Here is a 23148-nt window from a genome sequence, read left to right as displayed (position 1 = left end):
CAGAAGCGACTCTCATCGCTGAAGAAGACACGTCTCCATTCGTCCCTCCATTCACGCCTGTCGGGACACCACTGGAGGCGGGCTGCACGATGTTGGGGCGTGAGCGGAAGACGGCCTAACAGTGTGCGGGACCGTAGCCCAGCTTCATGGAGACGGTTGCGAATGGTCCTCGCCGATACCCCAGGAGCAACAGTGTCCCTAATTTGCTGGGAAGTGGCGGTGCGGTCCCCTACGGCACTGCGTAGGATCCTACGGTCTTGGCGTGCATCCGTGCGTCGCTGCGGTCCGGTACCAGGTCGACGGGCACGTGCACCTTCCGCCGACCACTGGCGACAACATCGATGTACTGTGGAGACCTCACGCCCCACGTGTTGAGCAATTCGGCGGTACGTCCACCCGGCCTCCCGCATGCCCACTATACGCCCTCGCTCAAAGTCCGTCAACTGCACATACGGTTCACGTCCACGCTGTCGTGGCATGCTACCAGTGTTAAAGACTGCGATGGAGCTCCGTATGCCACGGCAAACTGGCTGACACTGACGGCGGCGGTGCACAAATGCTGCGCAGCTAGCGCCATTCGACGGCCAACACCGCGGTTCCTGGTGTGTCCGCTGTGCCGTGCGTGTGATCATTGCTTGTACAGCCCTCTCGCAGTGTCCGGAGCAAGTATGGTGGGTCTGACACACCGGTGTCAATGTGTTCTTTTTTCCATTTCCAGGAGTGTATTTTAGTTAATAACGAGCATCAAAACGGATACAGGGATTACTGAACACAAGTTTGTCGTAGCGTGACTGAATATTGTAATCCCAAAATCTTCCAGAAATAAACGAAATATATACCTATTCAAAAAAAATCAGTTGAAAATTCACTTGACGCCTTCCTAAGCGACGATCTCCTCTCCTTCCAAATTAAAAATACAAGTGTAGACGAGATGTGGCTTGAATTCAAAGAAATAGTATCGGCAACAATTGAGAAATTTATATCGAATAAATTAACGAGCAACGTAGCTGATTCTCTTTGGTAGATAAAACTGGTCAGAAAGCTGTTGCAGAAACAACGAGACAAACATGCCAAATTTAAACAGACACAAAATCTCCAAGACCGGCGATCATTTACAGAAGCTCGAAACTTAGCGCGAATTTCAATGCGAGATGCTTATAATAGTTTCCACAACGAAACTTTGTCTCGATACCTGGAAGAAGCTCCAAAGAGTTTCTGGTCGTATGTGAAGTACGCTAGCAGCAAGACACAATCAATGTCTTCTCTCCGCGATAGCAAAGGAGATACTACGACGTCAGTGCTGCCGAAGCACAGTTACTAAACACAGCCTTCCGAAATGCCTTCACAAAAGATGACGAAGTGAATATTCCAGAATTCGAATCAAGAACAGCTGCCAGCTTGAGTAACGTAGAAGTAGATATCCTCGGCGTAGTGACGCAACTTAAATCACTTAATAAAAGCTAGTCTTTTGGTCCAGACTCTATACCAATTAGGTTCCTTTCAGAGTATGCTGATGCAATAGCTCCATACTTAATAATCATATACAACCGTTCGCTGTACGAGAGATCCTTACCCAAAGACTGTAAAGTCGCACAGGTCGCGCCAACATTCAAGAAAGGTAGTAGGAGTAATCCACCAAATTACAGGCCCATATCATTAATGTCAATATGCAGCAGGATTTTGGAACATATATTGCGTTCGAACATTATGCATTACCTCGAAGAAAACGGTCTATTCACATACAGTCAACAAGGATTTTGAAAATATCGTTCTTGTGAAACACAACTAGCTCTTTACTCGCATGAAGTGTTGAGTGCTATTAACAAGGGATTTCAAATTTGATTCCGTATTTGTGAATTTCCAGAAGGCTTTTGACACTGCACCACACAAGCGGCTTGTAGCGAAATTGGGGGCGTATGGAATATCGTCTCAGTTATGTGACTGGATTCGTGATTTCCTGTCAGAGAAATCACACTTCGTAGTAACTGACGGAAAGTCATTGAGTAAAACACAAGTTATTTCTGTCTTTCCCCAAGGTAGTGTGATAGGCCTTTCGCTGTTCCTTGTTTATGTAAACGATTTGGGAGACAATCTGAGCAGCCGTCTTAGATTGTTTGCTGATAACGCTGTCTTTTATCGACTAATAAAGTCATCAGAAGATCAAAAGAGATTGCAAAACGATTTGGAAAAGATGTCTATAAGGTGCGAAAATTGGCAATTGACCCTAAATAACGAAAAGTGTGAGGTCATCCACATGATTGCTAAAAGGAATCCGTTGAACTTCGGTGACACGATAAATCACTCAAATCTAAAGGCCGTAAATTCAACTAAATACCTAGGAATTACAATTACCAACAACTTACATTGGAAGGAACGTACAGAAAATGTTGTGGGGAAGGCTAACCGAAGACTGCGTTTTATTGACAGGATACTTAGAAAATGTAACAGATATACTAAGGAAACTGCCTATACTACGCTTGTCCATCCTCTTTTAGAATACTGCTGCGCGGTGTGGGATTCTTACCAGATAGGATTGATGGAGAAAATCGAAAAATTTCAAAGAAGTGCAGCGCGTTTTGTATTATCTCGAAATAGGGGAGAGACTGTCACTGAAATGATACAGAATTTGGGATGGACATAGTTAAAACAAAGGCTTTTTTCGTTGCGGAGCAATCATCTCGCAAAATTCCAATCACCAACTTTCTCTTCTGAATCCAAAACTATTTTGTTGACGGCAACCTTCATAGGGAAAAACGATCTCCATGATAAAATATGGGAAATCAGAGCTCGTACGGAAAGATGTAGGTGTTGTTTCTTTCAGTGTTCTATACGAGATTGGAATAATAGAAAATTGTGAAGCTGGTTCGATGAAGCCTTTGCCAGATACTTAAATGTATTTTGCAGAGTATCCATGTAGATGTAGATGTTGACAGGCGCGGTGATTTCAGGTGTCGAGCCACACGACGGGAATCGCTAGAATCAGAATTCCCCTTCGGAACATGATACAACCACTTGGCAGACCGCATGTCGATAACGCGTAAAATTTTAACTACCATACCCCTGGTGCTCAGGACATCAGGAATTTTCATTCTATGAGATGTGCAGTGGAGGCAACACGCTAGCGCCCTCGATGCTAACTGGTCATATGTGGTAGGAGAAGATATACTGAGACAGGTTTCATTTCCAAGTCACGGCGCGTGCCTAAGACCTCAGGGGAACTAGGGTGTAACTGGGCAAAGCCTGGTGAGTCTGAAGGAACCTGGGCTCGTTTGTGGGCAGTCTAGCCTACTGTGTTCTGCAGCCACTATGGGCTACAGCTCCAAGCAATGCTCACAGTTCAGACACCGACCCTAAATGATTCAAGCGAAGGATCACCCCTGTCACTAAGGATCCCCGCAGGCACTGGTCGCAAGCTTAGCCTGGTTGCAGTGACAAAGTGTGTCTGTTCCACACACACATAGGGTAACAGAGGGTAACTTATCCAGGCCTTGACTGGCGTATTCCGTTTATCCCATTAATAGTTAGTTCTAACATTCTGCGTGGTTTCTGTAATTTGTTCTAAGTCGTGTCTCCCTACCACTTTCGCACAACGACGCTCTGAGGGTGTTTTTTAGGGAATTGACTGGTTTGAACCTGTGACCTGTTACTGGTAAGGAGACGCCATGACATGTAGAATTCAGAAGAGTTCAGTGAGACTATCGATGATATAACCAAATACTTAATGATCTCAGCGTCAGCTCCACTGCACTCCCTGTAAAAGAATCTTAATACTAACTAAATTTAGTGGAAAGTGTTCAAGGCTTTCCTATTTTTAGTAAGCTGGTAAAATAACGTCGAAAAAGCAGCTAAGTTTACGATTGGAAATTTTATTCTACTCACCAAACCTTGTTTATAAATTGCACTGTTGATAAAATGAAATATTTTAATACAGGATGATAAAAACCAACTGCGTTCAACAAAAATGTGAACAATGGATCGAAGGATGACCTATGCCATATCACATCTATAATCTAGGTTTAAATTAAGTTTCACAAAACAGAAAACTATCAAAATGGTCTACAGTGACCCTCAATTATCTTTAATTACTTATCTAACTTGTCGTAAATTACAGTGGCTGATGTGGCTTCTCAATAATTATATAACAGAAAAATCATCGCGTTTCAGATTTTAACTTCAAGTAGCAGTGAATGTCATGAGATTTAATTGACGATCAACACTAGTATTACGTAAAAAGGGGGTGTACCAGATGAGACTTCTGCAGTTCTGAGTGAAGCTTTATGCGCTGTTATGCGCCATCGCGTGCGTTCATTACCTTGTCGGTGGTTAGTCAGCGTCAGGGGGTGGCGGGCGGCGCAGCTCCACACCTCGACGTCTCGGAAGCAACTCTTTCTAACTTCTCTTTACTACAATTTACCGAAGAAAAGCTGTTTTCAACTGACCAATCAGGGTCTCAATGTTAACCTTAAGCTCAGCCTACAAAAATTCTGTCTATCCAATGAGAAACGTTATACTTTTCGTGGTGGGGCAATGTTTTTAACGTTTGCAACGTAACAGAGACGCGAAAAAGTCTCACGCTAAAACTTGCAGCTGGTGCGGCCCTTCTAGTGTTATCGTAAGATCTATACTGTTCTTCTGGAGGGTTCTATCTTTTAACATGGGCTGGGGGATGGTCCTGGTGGTTGGCTGATACGTGAGTGTCCGTCCCTTATCGTAGGGCCTCCTAGCTTAACACGGTTCTGCTCTCGGCTTCTGTTCTCGTTTCTTCCCTCGGAACTGCGTCTGTTTCACGGTGGGTAGGTATGACATGCATTTAGGCGTTCTTGTGTTACTCTGTGGTATTCCATTTGCTCATTCGTTGATCGTATTACTTTGGTTAATTTAATGTCAGGATTTATTCGGAGTTATGTGACATACTGCCGGATTTGCTTATCATGTCAGGGTTTTCATGGAAGGTGTTGGATTTGCCTGACACCTTACATAGTTGCTTCCATATAGTACACATTATACTACATACTAACTTCTAAACTCTTTTACTCACATATACAAAGCAGTCATCCATCTTTTTTACGATTTTCTAAAGTTTTTGACTTAACTAACTAATGTCATTTAAAACCATCTCTGTTGTGTTACATTTGGCTTAACACAAAAATCAGATTTCAAACGGTCTGCTGCAGGAACCTGGTATTCTTTCAGATACAAGTACATCAAAATTCCTATAAAATATGTCAAAAAATCAGAGCAATGAACATGGGACGCTGTTGCGATGGAAAACGCGATTAAGGCTGTAAAGAATGATGAGATATCTTCTTCTAAACCAGTAGATCAGTTTCATGTTCTACCTACTATATTGAAAAGAAGATTTCAAGGAAACAATAGAGGTGCAAGAGGTGGTACAAAGATTACTTGTAGCTTATAGTGTGTGTTCAATAAAGAACAACAACAAGAAATGTTTTTGAAATGGAAAAGCGGTTTTATTGATTTACAGTGAACTATCTATGGATATTAGCATGCCAATTGGGGCAGAGTGAAACACTAAAGATTGCTCATTTACGAAGCTTTATAGTGAATGGAGCAACTTCAGATCATGATGACCACGCAAATGAAGCTTATTTCGTCAGAGATCTTATGGTTACTGTTGATGGCTGCTAATGCAAATGTACCAGGTTTGGTTTCTGGGAACACACTTAAGTTTTTGTGGGATGTAAATGCCTTTAATTGCCACTTGAGAAGTTGTTTCAGCAGTGTCCATTTGGCCTCTTGAGAAGCTGTTTCAATAGCCTTCATTTGACCTCATAGGAGTTAACGGCCATTCCGATCTGGATACATCGGTTGCCGTCAGATCACCGAAGTTGAGTTCCATTGGCCGTGACCGTCCGGGTACGCCATCAGCTATTCACAAATTTCCTTAGACCTAATGCTACAGGTAAACTTACACACATAGCTCTCATACTTCGCAAAGGAAAAGTGCGTTCTGACGCGGAGGATAGGGAAAAGTTTTCCAATTAGGTGGCTGAACTTGCTGTTTGGAATGTCCCTGCCATTCTTGCCATACAAGTTTGCGTTACCCTTTCACCTCTCAAGAACCTGTTTCGTCTCCAGTTATCTTCTTGGGAAGCTGCTTCAACAGTTTCCAAAGACCCATCGTTGTTGACGATGGTATCTGGCAGCCTCACTGCATTTCTTTTGTGGTTGGTTAATATTGACAACACCTAGTCACGACATCCAAGACGATTTTCTTTTTCCGAAAAGATCTGTCTGCGGATTGTATTTCAATCAATTCACGGCAGGCGTCCACGCGTCGTTTTTGTTTTGGAGTTAGGGTGTGGTGTTCGGTTGAGGTGGCGCAATGATTAGCGTACTGGACACGCATTCCGTAGGAAGACGGTTCAAGTCTGCGTCAGATCATCCTGATTTGGGTTTTCCCAAAACGCTCTAGGCTAATGTCGGAATGGCTCCTTTGGAAGGGCGTAGCCGATTTCGTTCCCTATCCCTGAAACAATCCGAGTGTGTGCTTCGTATCTAATAACCTTGATATCGATGGGACGTTACGCCCTGATTTTTCTTCCTCGCTTTGAAAGTGTCCGAGAGAAACTTTGCAAACACTCTTTTCTGCTACAAAAAACTCTGTAAAATGTCTTGAACTCTCGGTTTAAAGACTTTGCCCCATTGCAATTTGTGGCACAACAATGTTGACATACTACCGTCGCACGTCCACTACTTAACACTAGCAGCTCACAAGTGATGAATCGAAAGCACACGTCTTGTTTAAAGTTGTTAGTTCAAGTTGTCGCCGTAGCTACTGCACTGACGACGCTAGTAAGCAAGGAATAAAATTAGTTTCAAAAGCTTTTGGACGTGCGTTTTACATTGATTCAATTAAATATTTCCGTATGTGGGTATCCTCCTATATGTTTGTTGCACAGGTTAAATGGCGTAAAGATATGCTAGAACATTTTATTTTATGTATGACACGTCTGAAACCCAAACCAAGCGTGGAGGTTACCAACCACAACTGCTTCAAAAGTTTGCACTAGACAGCCTGAGAAGCTGCTACAACCATCTCTACTTGGCCTCTGAAGAATGTGCTTCAATCGTTTCCCGTTTGTCTGTGGATAAGCTGTCTCAGCAGCATCCATTTTGCTTCTGAAGGAACTGCTTCAATGCTTCATTCGGCCTGTCGAGAAGAATGAAAGACTAAGGTTTAAAGTTCCGTAGATGACAAGACCATTAGAGGCGAAGCACGAGCTCCAATTGGGAAGGATTGAAACGAAATCGTCCACAGCTCGTGGTCGTGCGGTAGCGTTCTCGCTTCCCGCGGCCGGGTTCCCGGATTCAATTCCCGGCGGGGTGAGGGATTTGCTTTGCCACGTGATGACTGGGTGCTGTATGATGTCCGTAAGTTAGTTAGGTTTAAGTAGTTCTAAGTTCTAGGGGATTGATGACCATAGATGTTAAGTCCCATAGTGCTCAGAGCCAATTGAACTATTTTTTGAAACGAAGTCAGCCACCACCTTTCAGAGGAACTGTCTGGTCATTCACTTTAACCTAAATCTGGATTACTGGACGAAGATGTGAACCCTCGTCCTACCCAATACGAGTCATCATACCACTGACTCATTTCTGTGGCCTCTTGAGAACTTAGTTGGGCAGTCTCCAATTGGTCTCTTGAGATGCTGCTGCTGGAAGGAAATAGCTCTATTGAAAAGGTGCTCGCCGAAGTGATGTCAAGTCAGAAGACTTTTACCAGGCTGTGTTGCACATACTTACGTCATTTTTAGGGTTCCATGCCTCAATCGGTAATAACAGAATCATTACAAGATAGCTTTGTTGTTCGTCTGCCTGTCTGTCGCTGTTAAGAACCCTTCCCGTCAGGAAAGGGTAGATGTATCAAGCTGGAATTTGTCTCATGCTAAGGTTTACGGTCCCTTGTTGGTGGATAAAAATTAGTCTTCTGCGCAGTGGCGGATACATGTGGCGGACGCGCGGGACCGCCCGCATGGCCACCCGCGCCGCCCCCGCCAGTCAGCCCACACGCTATTCGTTCGTCTCTTTCGTCAGTCGACTCGAATGAATCGAATTATCGAGTACTTGTACTTTCCTATGTGGCAGGCGCGTCCGCGTCATCGTGTTTTATACGTTTCTGTCTGGCACATAGATAGCTAACACATGCCTACGAGAAAAGTCGCGGCCATTCTAGTGATATCGATAAGTTACTCTCCGTGGCATTTATTCGAGAAAAGTCCCGAATATTTGCTTATCTACCTGCATCTGTTGCTACAGTAGAAAGACGTTTTTCAACATTGCCGCCTACAAAGACATGACTGAAGTCGACAGTGAAGGAGGGTCGACTTAATGGCTTAGCTCTGTTGAAAACACACCCTGACATTGATTGTCCAGTTGACGATGTAATTAACCAATTTGCCAGGAAGAATAGGCGCGTAGAACTCATCATTTAAGGGGGGTAGGACGTGAAACGGGCCGACTTGGAGCAGGAGAGGCACCACAGGACATTTTAATTTCCACTGTCTATACTTTTACAAGTAAATTCATAGAACTTTGTCAGCATGACCAGGAAGGATTCAGAATTCACACTCGTAGCAGTGGAAGTGCAAAAACAAAACAAAATAAATTTTTTTGATATGAAATTTCATCATTTTTTCACTTACTGTTGGCTGCAATTGTTGCTATAGGTACACTTTTCTTCATAAGTAAGAGACACTTAGAAGATGCAACAAGTCCACTAAAGAGACAGCTTACACTACACTCGTTCGTCCTCTGTTAGAATATTGCTGCGCGGTGTGGGATCCTTACCAGGTGGGATTGACGGAGGACATCGAGAGGGTGCAAAGAAGGGCAGCTCGTTTTGTATTATCGCGTTATAGGGGAGAGAGTGTGGCAGATATGATACACGAGTTGGGATGGAAGTCATTACAGCATAGACGTTTTTCGTCGCGGCGAGAGCTTTTTACGAAATTTCAGTCACCAACTTTCTCTTCCGAATGCGAAAATATTTTGTTGAGCCCAACCTACATAGGTAGGAATGATCATCAAAATAAAATAAGAGAAATCAGAGCTCGAACAGAAAGGTTTAGGTGTTCGTTTTTCCCGCTCGCTGTTCGGGAGTGGAATAGTAGAGAGATAGTATGATTGTGGTTCGATGAACCCTCTGCCAAGCACTTAAATGTGAATTGCAGAGTAGTCATGTAGATGTAGATGTAGATGTAGATGTAGACTGTTCGATGAATTTTGCACAGCATACAAACCATACTTACAGGCGTCTGAAACTCTAGAATCTATTTAATTTATGAAAAAATGAATGAGCTGTTACTTTATGTTCATTATCTCAATTTTTACCACAGTTTTTAATAGATTTGGAAAATTCTAAAGTTTCATACACCTGTAAGTATGGTTTGTATGCTGTGCAAAATTCATCAAAGAATCTCTCTTACTTGTGAAGAAAAATGTACCTATAGCAACAAATGCAGCCAACAGTAAGTGAAAAAATGATGAAATTTCATATCTAAAGAAAATTTCTTTTGTTATGTTTTTGCACTTCCACTGCTATGAGTGTGAATCCTGAATCCTTCCTGGTCATGCTGACAAAGTTTTATGAATTTATTTGTAAAAGTATAGACAGTAGAAAATGAAATGTCCTGTGGTGCCTCTCCTGATCCAAATCGGCCCGTTTGACGTCCAGCCCCCCTTAATGACGAAAGCCACAACTGTAACTTTTTTATATAATAAGATAACACTGTCTTGTGTATATGTATAATCAGTTTAAATACTACTTTCTTAAATTTTGCATGTGACTTGATTATTTTTTATTATGGAAAAAGTAAAGGTAGTTCAAGATATCCTTAATGCCCCCTCATTGAGGATTTTTCTGTATCCGCCACTGCTTTTACGTCACTGCAGACAAAAGATATGGCCATTTTTGTCACATACACTCCTGGAAATTGAAATAAGAACAACGTGAATTCATTGTCCCAGGAAGGGGAAACTTTATTGACACATTCCTGGGGTCAGATACATGATCACACTGACAGAACCACAGGCACATAGACATAGGCAACAGAGCATGCACAATGTCGGCACTAGTACAGTGTATAGCCACCTTTCGCAGCAATGCAGGCTGCTATTCTCCCATGGAGACGATCGTAGAGATGCTGGATGTAGTCCTGTGGAACGGCTTGCCATGCCATTTCCACTTGGCGCCTCAGTTGGACCAGCGTTCGTGCTGGACGTGCAGACCGCGTGAGACGACGCTTCATCCAGTCCCAAACATGCTCAATGGGGGACATATCCGGAGATCTTGCTGGCCAGGGTATTGGCTTACACCTTCTAGAGCACGTTGGGTGGCACGGGATACATGCGGACGTGCATTGTCCTGTTGGAACAGCAAGTTCCCTTGCCGGTCTAGGAATGGTAGAACGATGGGTTCGATGACGGTTTGGATGTACCGTGCACTGTTCAGTGTCCCCTCGACGATCAGCAAAGGTGTACAGCCAGTGTAGGAGATCGCTCCCCACACCATGATGCCGGGTGTTGGCCCTGTGTGCCTCGGTCGTATGCAGTCCTGATTGTGGCGCTCACCTGCACGGCGCCAAACACGCATACGACCATCATTGGCACCAAGGCAGAAGCGACTCTCATCGCTGAAGACGACACGTCTCCATTCGTCCCTCCATTCACGCCTGTCGCGACACCACTGGAGGCGGGCCGCACGATGTTGGGGTGTGAGCGGAAGACGGCCTAACGGTGTGCGGGACCATAGCCCAGCTTCATGGAGACGGTTGCGAATGGATCTCGCCGATACTCTAGGAGCAACAGTGTCCCTAATTTGCTGGGAAGTGGCGGTGCGGTCCCCTACGGCACTTCGTAGGATCCTACGGTCTTGGCGTGCATCCGTGCGTCGCTGCGGTCCGGTACCAGGTCGACGGGCACGTGCACCTTCCGCCGACCACTGGCGACAACATCGATGTACTGTGGAGACCTCACGCCCCACGTGTTGTGCAATTCGGCGGTACGTCCACCCGGCCTCGCGCATGCCCACTATACGCCCTCGCTCAAAGTCCGTCAACTGCACATACGGTTCACGTCCACGCTGTCGCGGCATGCTACCAGTGTTAAAGACTGCGATGGAGCTCCGTATGCCACGGCAAACTGGCTGACACTGACGGCGGCGGTGCACAAATGCTGCGCAGCTAGCGCCATTCGACGGCCAACACCGCGGTTCCTGGTGTGTCCGCTGTGCCGTGCGTGTGATCATTGCTTGTACAGCCCTCTCGCAGTGTCCGGAGCAAGTATGGTGGGTCTGACACACCGGTGTCAATGTGTTCTTTTTTCCATTTCCAGGAGTGTATTTTGATACTCTCAAACTCATTCATCAAAACCTGTAGAGTACTTGCGTTTTGTCTGGAATCACGAAATTTGGAAAGAAGCAAAGCTTCACGATATAAATGAAGGAAAAAATCCGAGAATTTTTATATTTCACTCATATCAAATAAAATTTTTTGTCATCACACGCTTACATTACATTCGCACTCTGTCAAAAATCTCATGAGCTACTGTAGAGATTTTGATCTGATTTTCAGTAATAGCTAGTAATACACGAGGAAGTTTTGTATACATAATTTACAAATATTTCGTGATAGGTGGCTGAGCTACGATGAAATGAAGTTCATGCCCCTTTTGAAAACTATGCCTCTGCCGTCTACCGGTGCTAGGTGTTGAGGCCGCCAGAAAACCGCACTGACTATTTATACCTGCAACATGTACAGCATCTGTAAAGTTTTTAGAGAAAAGTATAATTGTAAACTGACGCAGGATTGTAGCTCATTGTTTAGGATGAGCTTCCAATATCCTATAAAATATCGACTGAAGCGTTCCACAGGACAATTCGACATTTTGAGTAGCAACAGTAGCCCAACAGACGACTATATCGTTTTCTTCTCTGGAGACTTCAGTCAAAAATTACCACTAATCATAACAGGGGCGAGAGTAGATGAAGTGAGCGCAATTTCCATATAGCGCAGCATGTTAATGTCTTGCGACTAGGGCGTCCTGTCGGGTAGACCGTTTGCCGGTGCAAGTCTTTCGATCTGACGCCGTTTCGGCGAGTTGCTCGTCGGTGGGCATGAAATGATGACGATTAGGACAATACGACAACTACTCCCTGAGCGGAAAAAATCTCCGACCTAGCCGGGAATCGAACCTCGGGTCGCCGGCCGGAGTGACCGTGGGTTCTAGGAGCTGCAGTCTGGAGCCGAGCGACCGCTACGGTCGCAGGTTCGAATCCTGCCTCGGGCATGGATGTGTGTGATGTCCTTAGGTTAGTTAGGTTTAATTAGTTCTAAGTTCTAGGCGACTGATGACCTCAGAAGTTAAGTCGCATTGTGCTCAGAACCATTTGAACCATTTTTTTGAACCATGGCCCTGAGGATTGGCATTCCGTCGCGCTGACCACAGCTACCGGGGGTGGACAGCATGTTAATATAACACAAAATTAATAAAATAAATGAAAAATTTCAATGGCAAATGTGAAAATACACAAAAAAATGAACTTACAATAAAAAAGGTCTCGAAAGTCTCGGACTTCCCGGGAGCCGATATCACGCCAATGTTTATATCAATTACAAGCAGAAATTGTCGACATTCTCGATTTCCGGGACGGATGAACTATAAGTTTGTACGGAGCCCTCGTTGGGCACGTCCTACTCGCTCTTATCCGGATTTTTCTTCTCTTACCTCGATTGCCAGTGCCTGATGGGCAAGTTACGTGATGAATGTTAACACATGTATGAGATCTGGTCGCTCATATATAATCACCAAAGATTCGACAATGGTTGACCTCCTGAGAATCCAATGCGGTAGACAGCAATAAGCGCACCGCATCTCAGCTGTTGGGCCGCTGTCCTTCGGGCGCTCTCTAGAAAGCCTCAAGGACGGCGGCGCGGCGCGGGAATCATCTCTGTTGGCGCACCGCCACCACCACCGCCACAGACTACCCGGCGGCGCCAGAGCCAGAGGCCTCAGACGTAACGCGACGCGCGTGCCTGCCCCACTTGGCCGCAGCCCCAGCGCCAGCGGCGGCTGAGCTTTCGTCGCTCACCACTCTCGCTTTCACGCAGCCCCTCCCTGCTATGTGAGTCCATTACTTCGACGGTCCGCTCTCTCCGACGTAACAGCCGGCATCGCCGAAATTTCGCAGCCAGAAGAAAGTCGGAAAGGTTTGCCGTCGTCTGGAACCGGCTGCCGTACCGACTGGATGCTGCTGACCTTCTTAGACCTACACCTGTTAGTACTGTCCGATATACACATTCTCGAAATTGTCGTGCCGTTCATATTTCACAGGGACTCTTAGGTTTCCATAGGTTCGAAGCCAGCTACTTCTCTAGAACCAGCGCCAGTTCCATCAGACAGGCGAACATGGCAGTCGGCCATAGTATCGACGTTTGGGGGCGGAGCGATGGAGGCACTAAATTCTGAGTGAAAGTTCAGTAAATCCCAGCAAATTTGGTTTTCAGTCCGTTTACGTTGTTCATCCTTTGCCTCCAGACCAGCAGAATATAAATTGCGTTGGCAATGTTATTAATTGTTTACGTATACCAGAGACAGATTAAATTTTTCATACACGCGTAGACAGATCTTCCAACTGAAGACCCGTGACTGAAATGACAGTCAAATGAGAAAATTTTGTTCTTACAAATATATGTAAACTACTGGCCATTAAAATTGCTACACCACGAAGATGATGTGCTACAGACGCGAAGTTTAACCGATGGGAAGAAGATGCCGTGATATGCGAATGATTAGCTTTTAAGAGCATTCACACAAGTTTGGCGGCGGTGGTGACACCTACAACGTGCTGACATGAGTAAAGTTTCCAACTGATTTCCCATACACAAACAGCAGTTGACCGGCGTTGCCTGCTGAAACGTTGTTGTGATCCCTCGTGTAAGGAGGAGCAATGCGTACCATCACGTTTCGGACTTAGACAAATGTCGGATTGTAGCCTACCGCGATTGCGGTTTATCGTATCGCGACATTGCTGCTCGCGTTGCTTGAGATCGAATGACTATTAGCAGAATATGGAATCGGTGGGTTCAGTAGGGTAATACTGAACGCCGTGCTGGATCCCAAAGGCCTCGTATCACTAGCAGTCGAGATGACTCGCATCTTATCCGCATGGCTGCAACGGATCGTGCAGCAACGTCTCGATCTATGAGTCAACAGATGGGGACGTTTGCAACACAACAACCATGTGCACGAACAGTTCGACGATGTTTGCAGCAGCATGGACTATCAGCTCGGAGACCATGGCTGCGGTTACCCTTGACTCTGCATCACAGACAGGAGCGCCTGCGATGGTGTACTCAACGACGAACCTGGTTGCACGAATGGAAAAACGTCATTTTTTCGGATGAATCCAGATGCTGTTTACAGCATAATGACGATCGCATCCGTGTTTGGCGACATCGTGAAGAACGCACATTGTAAGCGTGTATTCGTCATCGCCATACTGGCGTATCACCCGGCGTGAACGTATAGGGTGCCATTGGTTACACATCTCGGTCACCTCTTGTTCGCATTGACGGCACTTTGAACAGTGGACGTTACATTTCAGATGTGTTGCGACCCGTGTCTCTACCCTACATTCGATCCCTGCGAAACCCTACATTACAGCAGGATAATGCACGACCGCATGTTGCAGGTCCTGTACGGTCCTTTCTGGATACACTAAGTGTTCGACTGCTGCCCTTACCAGCACATTCTCCAGATCTCTCACAACTGAAAACGTTTGGCCAATGGTGGCCAAGCAACTGGCTCGTCACAATACGCCAGTCACTACTCTTGATGAACTGTGGTATCGTGTTGAAGCTGCATGGGCAGCTGTACATGTACACGCCATCAAAGCTCTGTTTGACGCTATGCCCAGGCGTATCAAGCCGTTATTACGGCCAGAGGTGGTTGTTGTGGGTACTTATTTCTCAGGATCTATGCACCCAAATTGCATGTAAATGTAATCACATGTCAGTTCTAGTATAATATATTTGTCCAATGAATACCAGTTCATCATCTGCATTTCTTCTTGGTGTAGCAATTTTAATGGTCAGCAGTGTATAAGGAAGCATTACAGTTACGGTCACACAAGCGTCGGCTACAGGCGGCCCTATCGGGAGTGACACACGGCGCTGACAATGTCAGTACATCTGTTAATGTGAGCCACTAATATCATACAGTCTAAGACACAAAAAATAAATAAAACGACGCCCACGAAGAAATAATCCGAGTTGGACGAAAATCGGTAGATATATGTACTGGCGACAGTTCCGTTCGTACCCCATACCTGTCCAGGGCGCCTCCAGACACGTCTTCACCTCTCACCGGGGCTCAGTTCGAGAGGGGTTTCATCACTGAAGACAATTCTACTCCAGTGAATGAGAGTCAAGGCCCCCGATGACCAGCGAAGACGAGTCTGGAGACACACTGGGATATCAACCTGACTGTCACCCACCATCGTCATCAGCCAATTCAATCATTAAATGATGTGGCCTCTTGGAGTCGTGGATTCAGGTAGGCTTTCAGCAGTCTTCTCCAAGTGGAACGGTCTTGGGCAGTTCTCTGCAAGCGATCTTCTTGATATCTTTGTCCGATCTGTCTGGTGGTCTTCCTCTAGGCCTCCGGTGCTCTCTCGGACTCCACTCCAGTACTAGCTTCGTCCATCTGTTGTCTTTTCTTCTCGCGACGTGGCCAGCCCACTGCCATTTCAAGAAGCCTACTGTCTCTAAAATGTCCTCAACCTTCGCCACAGACTGGATATCATCTGCCCTTTTCCTACACTTTCTTGTATAGCCCAGCATTGATCTTTCCAAGGCTCTCTGTGCCTTTAGTAAAGGAGCTCAGTGTCCACGTCTCTCAGCCATACGTCAGCACAGGAAGAATGCAATGATCAAATACTGTTTTCTTCAGATTTACTGGCATTTTTACATACATACACTCCCCCCCCCTCCGCTCCACAACACACATAATGCACTTAATGTTAACAGAATGTAGTACCCTAACTGTGAGAAAGTACAGTATTGTGACATACCTACTTGCACAGTCATTCATCAAGAACTGCGTAATCTCTGTAGTCTATGAAGTGATATTGAAAATTTGTGGTAAGTTCCTATGGGACTGAGGTCATCGATCCCTTGGCTTACGCACTACTTAATCTAACTTTAACTTACGCTAAAGACAACACACACACACACACACACACACACACACACACACACACACACACACACACACACACACACACACACACACACATGCCCAAGGGATGACTCGAACGTCCGACGGGGGGCAGCCGAGCGAACCATGGCAAGGCGCCTAAGACCGCACGGCTACCCCGCGCAGTTCTATGCAGTGATTTACCTGCAAATTTCTATACGCAAATGTGAATACAGACGTATAACTTCTTGTGCATACACGCAATTGGCGTGCATTTAATGATTAAGAGATGCAATTCTCTGTGACCAGTCGACAGAGAGCATTAGTGTTGCTCGTGTTTAGTGTTGTTACCTGGCGTGGTAGAGTATGTAAAGGACGTGAACAGCGTCAGATGTTGAGTGATCACTGTGAAGGACGGAGAGATGCCTTGTACCAGCACCTCCTAAATGAGAGGTGCTGCGCGTACCCGAGTGACACATCGTTATCACCACCTGACTGTTTGAAAGGGGACTCATTATGGGCCGGCCGCTGTGGCAGAGCGGTTCTAGGCGCTTCAGTCCGGAACCGCGCTGCTGCTACGGTCGCAGGTTCGAATCCTGCCTCGGGGATGGATGTGTGTGCTGTCCTTAGGTTAGTTAGGTTTAAGTAGTTCTAAGTCTAGGGGACTGATGACCTCAGATGTTAAGTCCCATAGCGCTTAGAGGAATTTGAACCATTTGAACTCGTTATGGGTTTTTGTGTGCTCCGCTGGTCGAGGAGGGCAATATCCACATTTGTGAGGTATTTCGACATGACAGTGGCCCGATCTTGGACTGCATGGGTACGTGAGAGCAGGCATACTCGATGCCATGGCTCTAGCCAAGCGAGTCTGACCACCAACGGAGAGGGATCATCTTATTGTGCACCAAGCAGATCGAAATCCTTTCGCAACAGCGTCTGCCATCAGGTAATGGATTCCTTGCAACATTCTGTGTTATCTCGCACCATTTGTCTGAGAGTGGTAACAACCGGACTAGAGAATTGTTATACTGTGCGAGGCTGCTGCTAAGACTACAATAGAAACAGCTGCATTTGTAGTGGTTCCATAAACGGGAAGTATGAGCTGCTGATGAATGGCGTCGCAATGAGTTCAGTGGTGGTCGGATCATGAAGGCAAGCGTACTTGTTGTCAAGTTTCTCTTCGAACACATCTGATCGCCACTGTGTGTAGACTGCCGTTAAGACTTCAACGCAAACGGCAGCGTTTAGTGTGTTGCCCCGGGATGAAGGAGCAATGAACCATTCTTCCTTTTTTTTTTTTTGAGTCACAGCGGTGTTACTCCTAGGTCATGGTGTGGTGAAACATAGGGTATGACTTTAGGTCATGGCTGGTAGTGATTACTTAGTGATTACTGATGATGATGAAGATATTATGTTTGCGGGGTGATCAACTTCACGGTTATCAGTGCCTGTACAAATTCCAAAGCTTTACATTATCCAGTCCCGCCACTTTCCCGAATGATGATGGCAAACACCCAGTTCCTGGGTGGAGAAAATCTCCGACCCAGCCGGGATTTGAGCCCAGGACCCCATGTTCCCGAGACCGCTCGTAGTGTTGGTGCTTCTTTATCACGGGGTCCCGGGATTTTCTCTGCCCGGGGGACTGGGTGTCTGTGTTATCCTCATCATTTCAGGGCACTCTGACGACACAACTGTACATCACGGACATCCAACATTGTCATGAGTTTCCTTTCAAGTGGCAGTAGCTGAAAACTACGAGCATTTCTAGGAAATTGGTTATCTTAGAGAGCTACACTGGAAGTTCCGATGTCTCAATGGATCAAACTGTTTGTTCATCGTGGTGGTTATATTGGTTGCTAATTATTTATCTTATTTTCGGTTAGATGTGAAATCAGAAAGTTGATTTAGATGATATCATGTTGCCGCTCACTCAACTAACTGTGTTGGAGATCGTCCACTTCTCAGAACAGCCCACTTGCTCTTCCTCGCTACTACTTTACGACTGAGCTCTTCGCTGGTGCACGTACATTGCACTGAGTATGTATATAGAGACAACTGCAAATTTGTACCACTTCAGGAGCTGAACCCTGATGTCCTGTTTATTGTTTGCAGTCGCCTTAATCATTACACTACCCGGGAATACCACCAGGCCTGACTTTTATTTTCACTGATGTTTGCCGGCCGCGGTGGTCTCGCGGTTCCAGGCGCGCAGTCCGGAACCGTGCGACTGCTACGGTCGCAGGTTCGAATCCTGCCTCGGGCATAGATGTGTGTGATGTCCTTAGGTTAGTTAGGTTTAAGTAGTTCTAAGTTCTAGGGAACTGATGACCACAGCAGTTGAGTCCCATAGTGCTCAGAACCATTTGAACGATTTTTTCACTGATGTTTCTACCTACGGTTTCGGAGCCCTGTTGTTGTTGTGGTCTTCAGTCCTGAGACTGGTTTGATGCAGCTCTCCATGCTACTCTATCCTGTGCAAGCTTCTTCATCTCCCAGTACCTACTGCAACCTACATCCTTCTGAATCTGCTTAGTGTAGTCATCTCTTGGTCTCCCTCTACGATTTTTACCCTCCACGCTGCCCTCCAATACGAAATTGGTGATCCCTTGATGCCTCAGAACATGTCCTACCAACCGATCCCTTCTTCTGGTCAAGTTGTGCCAAAAACTTCTCTTCTCCCCAATCCGATTCAATACTTCCTCATTAGTTATGTGATCTACCCATCTAATCTTCAGCATTCTTCTGTACCACCACATTTCGAAAGCTTCTATTCTCTTCTTGTCCAAACTATTTATTGTCCATGATTCACTTCCATACATGGCTACACACCATACAAATACTTTCAGAAATGACTTCGTGACACTTAAATCTATACTCGATGTTAACAAACTTCTCTCCTTCAGTAACGCTTTCCTTGCCATTGCCAGCCTACATTTTATATCCTCTCTGCTTCGAACATCATCAGTTATTTTGCTCCCCAAATAGCAAAATTCTTTACTACTTTAAGTGTCTCACTTCCTAATCTAATTCCCTCATCAACTACATTCCATTACCCTCGTTTTGCTTTTGTTGATAGTCACCTTTTACCATCCTTTCAAGACACTATCCATTCCGTTCAACTGCTCTTCCAAGTCCTTTGCTGTCTCTGACAGAATTACAATGTCATCGGCGAACCTCAAAGTTTTTATTTCTTCTCCATGGACTTTAATACCTACTCCGAATTTTTCTTTTGTTTCCTTCACTGCTTTCTCAATATACAGATTGAATAACATCGGGGAGAGACTACAGCCCTGTCTCACTCCCTTTCCAATCACTGCTTCCCTTTCGTACCCCTCGACTCTTATAACTGCCATCTGGTTTGTGTAAAAATTGTAAATAGCCTTGCGCTCCCTGTATTTTATCCCTGCCGCCTTCAGAATTTGAAAGAGAATATTCCAGTCAACATTGTCAAAAGCTTTCTCTAAGTCTACAAATGCTAGAAACGTAAGTTTGCCCTTCCTTAATCTAGCTTCTAGGATAAGTCGTAGGGTCAGTATTGCCTCACGTGTTCCAACATTTCTACGGAATCCAAACTGATCTTCCCCGAGGTCGGCTTCTACTAGTTTTTCCATTCGTCTGTAAAGAACTCGCGTTAGTATTTTGCAGCTGTGACTTATTAAACTGATAGTTCGGTAATTTTCACATCTGTCAACACCTACTTTTTTTGGGATTGGAATTATTATATTCTTCTTGAAGTCTGAGGGTATTTCGCCTGTCTCATACATCTTGCTCACCAGATGGTAGAGTTTTGTCAGGACTGGCTCTCCCAAGGCCGTCAGTAGTTCCAATGGAATGTTGTCTACTCCGGGGGCCTTGTTTCGACTCAGGTCTTTCAGTGATCTGTCAAACTCTTCACGCAGTATCGTATCTCCCATTTCATCATCTACATCCTCTTCCATTTCCATAATATTGCTCTCAAGGACATCGCCCTTGTATAGACCCTCAGTATACGCCTTAGCCCTATTACTGGCAATTCTTCCACGAGGCTTGCGGGTACGGACGAATGGAGTCGGTGGAGGACGGTAACTTTCCCTGGCGCAGAGGATATATATTAAATGAGTTTTACTCGGAATTGAAATTAACACTCATATTATCCTCATCGGTCCAGTTATTTAACTGTAGTACATTTCATTTGTACTTTATTTCTGTTAGACAGCATCGCCGTTAGTGTAAGGATCTTCTTGTCTGGTTACTGAGCATACTTAACTTACGCTCAAGCATAAATTGCTTATTCGGAACAAATAATGTTTAACTTCATGTATCCTGGTCTGCGTGAAGCCACTGCCTTTGTATGAGCAGAAAAATTGCCGTTCTCCAGAAGTAAGCAATACCCTGAATACAAATGCCAACTGATACTCAACGTCAGTCTTATGTTAATGACTACAGGCTGCAAAAAATTATTTCTGAAACATCCTTTTTTTAAACCTAGTCAACCAAATGAATTAAAAATCGAGACTGTATTTGTCTTAAACGGTACATTTTCATTTCACAACATTTGAAAAACAGGTAAGATCCTGTTCCGGGAGACAATACAGGTGCGTCAGCGTGCAGGACTGCACTTACGGAAACAGAAAACTGAGCGAGTAAACACGGCTGCTATTCCTCCTCTGGACAGGACAACAGCACACTAGCACAGACGGGGAGACCCACACTGTAACGGTCGGTAAGCACATCGGCCAATGAAACTGCGCGGCTACACCTAGCTGCGCCATTTCTGACGTGAAAAAGAACTGTGATAGAGAATTCGAGAGGAAGGGTAAATCTAGTCTGTAGCGAGCCAACGCTACAAACGTGTCTCTTATTATTCTGGCCGCCTCTGGGCAAAAACTTTTACGAAACGCACACTTCTGGCGGCCGATAACAGCTCATGAACAAACCTCTTGGAATTGTGTAGGTATGTACGACGACTGTTACCTGTTTTATTACTGCAATGGAAAGTTTTGAACGTTAACAGAAATCGCGCCGGAAAATTAATAGGAAGAAATAGTAGACGCGTATTCTACATTCTCAGATTTTTTTCGATAAGATCATGAAACTGAAAAGTCTCTTTCTATACTTGTTTCACAAGAATTGAGTGTTAAAAAACCATTCAAAAGCCAAGATCGCATAAAAAATTTGTTCATCTAAGACGACCGGTTCCAACACTCATTGCTGTCATCTCCATAGAAGATGTTAGAGGCCTGAAGCTGACAGCAATGACTGTTGGAACCGGTCGTCTTAGATGAACAAATTTTTTATGCGATCTTGGGTTTTGAATGGTTTTTAACAATTAAAACAGATCGCCCTTCAATACCCTGAAAACAAGAAAATCTTGTCACAAGAGTCATTTTTTCTAATTAATGGTCCAATTGGGTGCATTAAGTGATCACCGCACATTACAGACAGTTGCTACAAACCTTGTTCTTCTTTCCTGAAGATCAGAGAAGAAATGCTTCTTCTGATTTTAATGACTTTCAAGCGATTGTTCACGCAACTCATTAGATGACATCCATCATCTCTCTCCCAGTAGAGTTTTCAGAGCGGTATCTGCCTGGCGTAACTTAAATCTTCCATTAGCCAACGTGGTCTCACGTTTCTTTCTATACTTCGGAAGTTCTCAAATGCTGAAAAACATATATATCGCCGGTCAATTGTTTTCATTTTTAGATTTAGTCTAAATGAACTTCGTTTCAGCTTTTCGGAATCTATATAGATGTACGTTTAAGATATTTCTCCTCTCGCATTTTTTATGTTGTACAATAGACACCAATTTCATGTAATATTTTATCGTGTTTTTACTGTATCTCATTGTCGTTGCAGGATTGTAGACGGTGGTTGCAAGATATTTACAGTACATCATTTGATCAGTAGTCTAGCTACTGTTAACACGATTGAAGCCTGTTTTTCTCTCCGCTCTAAAACAAAGATTCATGTATGTTCTTTCTGTCGGCGTAGTAAGGCTGTATGTTGGACACAATTTGTCTAAACCGTCGGAATTTATCTCAATCGTTTTGAATGATGTCATTAGCAGTGACAGAGAAACTGAGGAAGTACTTCTCGGTTAATCTCCTGGATGATACAATAATTTCAATCTCTTATCATTTAACCCGTATACATTTTAAGTAGTGTTGGTCGTAAGACACGCCCCCTTTCTTGGTTTCTTGTTTCTGTTTAATGTTCAGTCACTAACCTATGACTAAATTTGCTACTATATTACTGGTATCCAGCAACTTCTATATCATTTCATAAGAATTACCTGTCTGCTGAACTGATAACGCGTTTTAGGCGTAAAAAAAGAAAGTAACTTTGGTGAACTACTGTTGTTTTCCTTTTTTGTGCAGAAGAACGAACACCGAAGAATAGTCCTTCGCAGAGACGGCATTGATCTTAATGAGGAAGTCTGGTTGCTGTTATCTCGATTTCCTTACAACTTATTTCCCAGAAATATTGTTTCCTGTTCCGAGAAAACTAATTTCGGGATCGTTCTCAAGTATTTCACATATTCTTAAAATGGCTTTGATACATTCTAGTTTTAATATGTTCATTACGTAGACTGTTTGTAGAAAACTGTTCGCTGATTTCTGAAATACGAACTCGAATAAGAGACAGCTATACGGCATTATATTGTTCGAGCCCTCCATTAGAGACGCATTCTTTTTTTAATTTTCAGTAAACTTAAATGTAATTCTTCGAAGCCAGGTTGATGTAACTGGCACACGACAGAATCATTCGTCTTAGCGGGATCTGATTTATTCATAACTAACTACTTGTTTCATAATATTCTCTTTTTCTATGAAGTTAATTTCATCAATAACTCTATCAGCTCGGGTTAAATGTATTTGCCCATTGCTGAAATAGCGTGGCGCGTGAAAGTAAATTTAAGAAAATTTCACAGAAACGTTATAACACTTA

General features: G+C 44.5%; 1 protein-coding gene across 5 annotated transcripts in view; it reads left to right on the top strand.

Moving 5' to 3' along the window:
• The window catches only part of LOC126267438 (adipocyte plasma membrane-associated protein Hemomucin-like), a 250578-nt gene that overhangs the window by 65799 nt on the left and 161631 nt on the right, over nt 1-23148 (top strand). The window contains exon 1 of one of the 5 annotated variants that reach the window (XM_049972704.1): nt 21040-21151. The exons of the other annotated variants lie outside the window; for them this stretch is intronic. The gene's annotated coding sequence lies outside the window, so the exon portion shown is untranslated. Of the gene's footprint in view, nt 1-21039; nt 21152-23148 lie in introns of those variants that run through there. 5 annotated transcript variants of the gene reach the window in all.

Source organism: Schistocerca gregaria, chromosome 4 (genome assembly GCF_023897955.1).
Source record: "Schistocerca gregaria isolate iqSchGreg1 chromosome 4, iqSchGreg1.2, whole genome shotgun sequence".
In the NCBI taxonomy this organism is placed as follows: domain Eukaryota; kingdom Metazoa; phylum Arthropoda; class Insecta; order Orthoptera; family Acrididae; genus Schistocerca; species Schistocerca gregaria.
The sequence above is the reverse complement of the archived record's forward strand: the minus strand, read 5'-3'. Positions and strand labels throughout refer to the sequence as shown.